The sequence below is a fragment of the Glycine soja genome, chromosome 7 (assembly GCF_004193775.1).
Source record: "Glycine soja cultivar W05 chromosome 7, ASM419377v2, whole genome shotgun sequence".
NCBI lineage: Eukaryota > Viridiplantae > Streptophyta > Magnoliopsida > Fabales > Fabaceae > Glycine > Glycine soja.
Genome location: NC_041008.1, coordinates 1,962,212 through 1,969,238, shown reverse-complemented (window position 1 = coordinate 1,969,238; position 7,027 = coordinate 1,962,212). Strand labels below are relative to the sequence as shown.

Here is a 7,027-nt window from a genome sequence, read left to right as displayed (position 1 = left end):
ATCCGGCCTATAACTTTCCAATTCATCCCAAATAACATGCAATTTTGTAAAGCAAATCAGTTATAGATTGATCACCTTGTCTCGTGCATCATTCATCCAAAGAATACTCTGTCTATTTGAATGTGAGATTGAGTAAACAAGTCAAGAAACCACCATATTATTGCACCTCTTCCAAGTTGTATGAAGTGTATGGTTCAATGCATATCCTTGAATGGATCCATCGACAAATTCAACTTTATTTTTCACACTTAATACAATAAGCATTGATTGACTCCATGAATTGTAATTTGTTGAATCAAGAACTGGAGAAACTAGTGTAGTCGCTGGATTTTCTCCTTGATGAAGATAGTATGGGTTGTGTATATTCAAAGATTGATCTTGCAAAGATGAATTGATATTCATGATGAAGAAATCGAAAGAAAATTATAGAAGAAGCAAAGTATAGAGTTGCGCAACAAAGTTCTTCTCTGATATCATCATAAACCTCATGCATGTCATGGATAAGTACAAAGCTTGAAAGTTAAAGAGAGAAAATAGAAGGGAATGAATAACATGAATGAATTAGCTCACAAAGTTGGTTATTCCAGCTAATTATATAGTTAATTGTAAGAGGAGCTAACTCATAATTAAGTGTAATAAACTAAGTTAACTTTATTTACATGGTGATCCATGCTAAGAACAACAATGGAAGGGAAGAAGAAGTAATTATAGTCCAAAATGATAGTGCTTTGTAGTCAATTAACATTAACAGCGTTAAACGCCATGTAAGAAGCCTCTTTTAAGTTGGGAGATGGAATTTATGGAGAGAAGATGTGGACATGAAAATATAGCTGAGGGGACTAAATAAAAATAAGTTAAAGGATTAAACTGAATCCTTTTATCCTTAACAAAAAATAATTAAACTGAAACTTAAATTAAACTTAGTAGATAAAACTACAGCTTTTACCTAAAAGATAACGACACCTTGCTTTCTTGATTTTTTCTAGTCAATACAACTCTTTTATGTTCAAAATGTAAATGCTTATCTTCTCACTGCTAGGCTCCTGATGGTTATGTCTCATTAATCGCATCCAGAAATTTGGAAGAAAAATTAAGATGGGACCTCGGGTACTGCTGGCAGATTTAGTTCATGTGTTTAAAGCGTACTTAGAAGTAAGCAGCTTAATTATAACCTTTACTTTTCCCTCACATATTCAAAGTGCATTATTTCAGTCACCTTTTGGCTAGTAATCTTGTTGGGTCATCCTTTTTTAGGGGATTTTGAGTGGCTAGAGGCTACGGCGCGGGTAGTCGTCTAGTAAAATACCTTAGAACATATGCTCTGCACAGGATTAGATTTGGTGTAGATTTAATTTTTTTTTACAAAGATTTGGTGAAATCTTGATTTGCTTATGTGTGGGTGTTTTTTCCTGCACCCCAAAATCTCAAACGTGACCCCAGTATAAATGAATAAAAATGTAGCTTTATGGATTAGTTCATTCACCCATATAAAAAATAAATATTTTTTTTTAAAAAAGAGAAAAAAATCCAGTTTAGCTTGGCCCGTGGACAATTTAGGCCTATCCACAAATTAAGAATGATGGTAAATAATAAAGTGGAATAGATCCTATTCCACTATTTTTTTTAAATAAAATTTCATCATAACTTACAAAATCAACGGTGTTACTTAGGTGGCGTTTAATTTGAATGTTTATTTTCAAAAAATAATTTTTACTTACAAAATTTCAAGATTTATAAAACATATATTGAGAAGGAAATATCATAAGGTGCTGTGGTGTTTTCACTTAAAAATACTGATTTGTTGTTTTCCGTCTTGGTCTTGTTTTGAACATATTTTTTTAAAAAATATTTTTTTAAATTATAAGTAAACGTATTTTTATTTTATTTGGAAAATGAAAATGAAAAACACTCAAGTCAAACATTACATCAGCTTTTCACTTTATTCTCCTTCATATTTAAAAAATAAATAAATTTCATCCTAATTTACGAAATTTAAACGTTACTTAGCTTCCCACGATAGTTGTTAACAAATTTTAAAAACATAAATAAATTTTTGGCAGAAATCACCGATCGTACGAAGTACCAAAATTATTTTCGTACCAAATAGTATTTTTCATATCAAGATCTACATTCCTTATCAATAAAACTTGATTTGGTTAGCAGATAGTTGTATTCCTTGTTGTGTATATAGAAAAAGAAAAGTAAATCTTATTTTGATAATCGTTAGGTCTTGGAATGATTAATTTCTAATTATCAGCTGAGAAATATTCTTAATGTCTAAAAAATTTCACATTCATTAGTGATATCTAATATCTATAAACACATGCAGAAAAAAATAAGCATAGTTTTAGTTCTTTTCCCTTCTTTTTACTCGAAGTTAAGAGGGTTCATCAACATAATTTTCCATGCAAGTTAAACACAATACATAAATAGACAGGCCCAAGTCCTCAAATTGCAAGTCCAAATTTTATTCTAATTCAGAATTTCAATATTAGATTGTTTTTCTTACCCAACCGTTAAGTGCTAGAGAAAACTTTCTCATAAACCCTTTTCACCTCTAAACCCTGCACCCTGCGTGTTTTTCTTGTTCAATGGCACGCCTAATTCGTTCCCTCAGAAAACCCCTAACCCTAACACACCAATTTCAGCATCAACCATGCATTTCTCGAACAAGTTACATATCCGAGATGCGCAAATCAGCTTTCGAGACTCCTCCGCAACGAGATTCAGTACGAGCTCCAATCCTTTCCTCCCAACAACGTACGTTTTCTTTTCTCTTTTCCCTCTAAATTCTGCGTAGAAATAAGGTTTCAGAGCTTCAAAATGCTTAGACAAACCACCCGTTACTATTTCTTTAACGCTCCATGTTTTGATGAAAATCACTAGATCATGTTTTTTGTGATTTTCGACAAATTTCAGCTTGTAATATAGAGTATGTTCAGGAGAGTGTATTAAAGAGTGTGTTTGTTGGTTTTGTGAAGGAAATTATAAAAAACAGAGTAGAGAAGAAAGACAATACGTATGTAGAGGAAATAGAATTATTCTATTCTAATTCAAATTGTTTTCAGCAGTGATACAATAAATAACAAAAGATAAACTAATTAGATAACAAGATATTAGCAAAACAGAATATTAAAACTAACTTGCTCCTTAAAGATAAGGAATCACTTATTGACTAGCTAATCCATTAAAACTGACTTACCCCTAAAATATAGGAAATCAACTTATTTACTAAATCCTATTTTAAAAATTGAAAAATAAAATATTATGCAGTTACAAAAGTATATCTTCAACACTCCTCCTTGCTTTTGGAACTGCAAACTCCAATTCTTTGAGTTCAAGTTTGTTGATAGGTAGTGACTTTGTAAACATGTCAGCCAATTGATCTTTAGACTTGCAGTAAATTAAGTTCACTTCTCCACTTTGTTGCATCTTTATCAAATAATAGAACTTGATGTTGAAATGTTTAGTCTTCCCATGACACACGGGATTGTTTGCAATAGCAATGACTACTTGATTGTCAACAAAAATTTCAGTTTTGTTCTTTTGAGAAAATAGAATGTTTGGCCTTGTTGTAGTGAGATACATTAGACATCCAATCAAGCTCCCACAATATCCTTCATCAATGTTATCAACACCTTCTTCCTTGCTAAATTTCTCCTTTTGATTCATTGGTGTGCTAACAGACTTGCATTCTTCCATTTGAAACTTTTTCAAATTTTCTTTTGCATATTTCCTTTTTTCCATGTTTAGCATTCTTTCAAGACGGCAATGATCAAGTCTCTTGTGCTTGAATTCCGTGGGTGTGACTTGAGTGAAATAGGTTGTATGCTCCTCCTCTGCTGGATCAAATGAAAAGCGTTTACCTTTCATTTTAACCCTTAGAACTTCCCGGCCAAAATTGTCATAGATAAAGCAATGTTGATGTTCAAAGGACACTTTAAATCCCTTTTTAATCAACTGACCTACACTTAGCAAGTTTTGGTCAATGTTAGGTACATAAAGAACATCTAATATTAATTTGATACCTGAACACGTTGAAATTGCAACAGTTCCTTTTCCTTTTACTGGAATATAGCCACCATTCCCAATTCTGACCTTTGAGACATTAGTTGGCTTCAAATCCTTGAATAAAGTCTTATCATATGTCATGTGGTTCGTACAACCACTATCAATCAACCAACTTTCACTTGATTCACTACTCAAGAAGCATGTGGCCACAAACAGTTGGTCCTCCTCTTCTTGATTAGCAATCTGAGCTCCCTCATCATGGTGATTTTTGTTGGGACAGATCACCGCTTCATGCCCTATCTGGTTGCACTTGTTACATTTTGCATCTGGTCTCCTCCAACATTTGAAAGGTGCATGACCTTTTTTGCCACAATGATGACAAGGTGGATAATTTTTCTTTTTATCCTTACCTTTGTTTTGGTTGTTTGCATTATTTTCGCTGCTTGTTGACTGATTCTTCTTGAAAAAATCCTTTTTGCTTTCATCAACTTCATGATGTTTGGCGGGCAAAACACCTTCGACAACACGATCTTGCCTCATCAACATTCGCTGCTCTTGAGCTTGCAGGGCATGTAGTACTTCTGCCAATGTGATTTTCGACAGATCCTTTGTGTTCTCCAATGAAGCTATAGATGCTTCATACCTCTCTGGCACCGTTACCAAAATTTTCTCTACAATTCTCGAATCAGTAAAATCACTTCCCAACAACTTTATCTTGTTAGCAATACCCAACAATTTGTTTGAGTATTCTTTGATTGTCTCTGACTCTTGCATCCTTTGAAGCTCAAATTCCCTCCTTAAATTCAGCACTTGCATGCTTCGTATTCTATCATCTCTAGCGTATTCCTCTTTCAAATAATCCCAAATTGCTTTGGGTGATTTAAGAGTCATGATTCTGATGAATATCATTTGTGAAACACCAGTAAACAAACATGATCTCGCCTTTGCCTTCTTCATCTTTCTTTCCTTGTGATTTTTAATTTGGGCCATGGTGGGATTTTCAGGCAGCGGATATATTTCATAATCCTCTTCCACAGCATCCCATAAATCCAAAGACTCCATGTAGGATTGCATTTTTACTTCCCAAATATCATAATTCTCTCCATCAAAGATTGGAAGAGTTATGTGGGAAAAACTTGCTTCACCTTCCATGGTAGAGGTCTCGTAAGAATAAGGCTCTGATACCAATTGTTGGTTTTGTAGAGGAAATTATAAAAAACAGAGGAGAGAAGAGAGACAATACGTATGTAGAGGAAATAAAATTATTCTATTCTAATTCAAATTGTTCTCAGCAGTGATACAATAAATAGCAAAAGATAAACTAATTAGATAACAAGATATTAGCAAAACAGAATATTAAAACTAACTTGCTCCTTAAAGATAAGGAATCACTTATTGACTAGCTAATCCATTAAAACTGACTTACCCCTAAAATATAGGAAATCAACTTATTTACTAAATCCTATTTTAAAAATTGAAAAATAAAATATTATGCAGTTACAAAAGTATATCTTCAACAGTGTTGCTGGCATTTTTCTTTGTATCAATTGGGCAGCTATGAATTTTTTCCCGCTCATAATTTTCTCTGTAATCAGCATCATTTGGGGAAGATGTCCAACTTCCTTGGGGACATGAATACTTAGGGGGCTGTTTTTTGTTTTGCAGCCATTTACCAAGTTTAATTCTTTTATTGTGGATGGTTGAGCTGGGGAGCGATGGATTACGTTGAAAAGACAATACGCAGATGAAGACATTAAACTTGAAGTCACCATGTTTGGTGGAGCTGTTCCTGCTCCAACTCCAACTCCAAATGGTGGTGTAGTTAATTCTGATGAAATGCAGATGCACATTACTGTCATTGTCACCATTTCCAAGGGAGAAGGTTGCATGTTGGAAATCATGTGCTCTGCTTGGCCTGACAGTATAGAGATAAAAAGGTTGTTCATTCGTGCAAATGAGAAAATAATAGCTGAGCCCTATGCTGGTCCTGAATTCATGTAGGTTTACCGATTCATTTCCACTCCTAGTTGTTTGCTTAAATTTTTGGATGATGGCTAGATTTGGAATTGTGTTAACAACACCTTTTGTTGTTGGTTCTTGACAGGGAATTGGATGATGAGCTGCAATACAGACTTTATGATTTCTTGGAAGTAAGGGGTATAAATGATGAACTCGCTTGTTTCTTGCATCAGTACATGAAAAACAAGGATAAAGCGGAGCTCATAGGATGGATGAAAAGGGTTAAATCTTTTATTGAAAGGAAATAAGGGCGTTCAAATTCATTGTTCTGTATTAGATAAGCCATTAAAACCCTCTCTTGTGTTTTTTTGTCCCTGAAGTGTGAATCTAAGCAGGTACACATCTTTGTATTTGTGGTTTTTGCTTCAGATTCCCTCTTCCTGAGAAAAAAGAGAGCAAACATATGATAGTGAATTACAGCATTGTTATTGGAAGGTTTTTCTCTCTTCTGTTGATTCTGCATGTTTATTCACATTTATGATTTTGATTTCAACTTTACAATTTATGAACAGTGATTCGTAATGTTTGATTACTAGTAGCCAACAGCTGAATAGATGCAATTATATTGAGCTTGTTTAAAAATAATGGCTTGGCAGATATTACTTATAATCGGGGGAGTTTATCCATACCGTCATTTGAATTGTCATTTTCCCTCATGTGCTGCCCCTAGCAATCTCATCTATACAAGATTATTTATTGTCATAGAATTATGTATATATCCTGCTATAGTTAAAGTAGGTAATTTAACATGTTCGTTACTAGATGTGTTTAGACTCAGATACTGAAAAGGTTGGAACCACAGGCTTCTTTCTGGCCGAGTAACTTCTGGGACAGATATGTAATCGTGTTGAAATACGAAAGCTTTGTCAATCAGTATAATCTTATAGTCTATTCCCAGCTGAGTGAGGTTTATGCTAACTTGGTGATTCAAATTGAACCACAGAACAGAATATAGAATTCATAGTTGTTAGAACAAGATTCAGAGCGAATTTGTTGG

At 33.8% G+C, this 7,027-nt stretch overlaps 1 pseudogene; it reads left to right on the top strand.

The window, feature by feature from the left end:
- Positions 1-2,434: 2,434 nt before the first annotated feature.
- On the top strand, positions 2,435-6,655 carry LOC114419280 (annotated as a pseudogene).
- Positions 6,656-7,027: the final 372 nt, after the last annotated feature.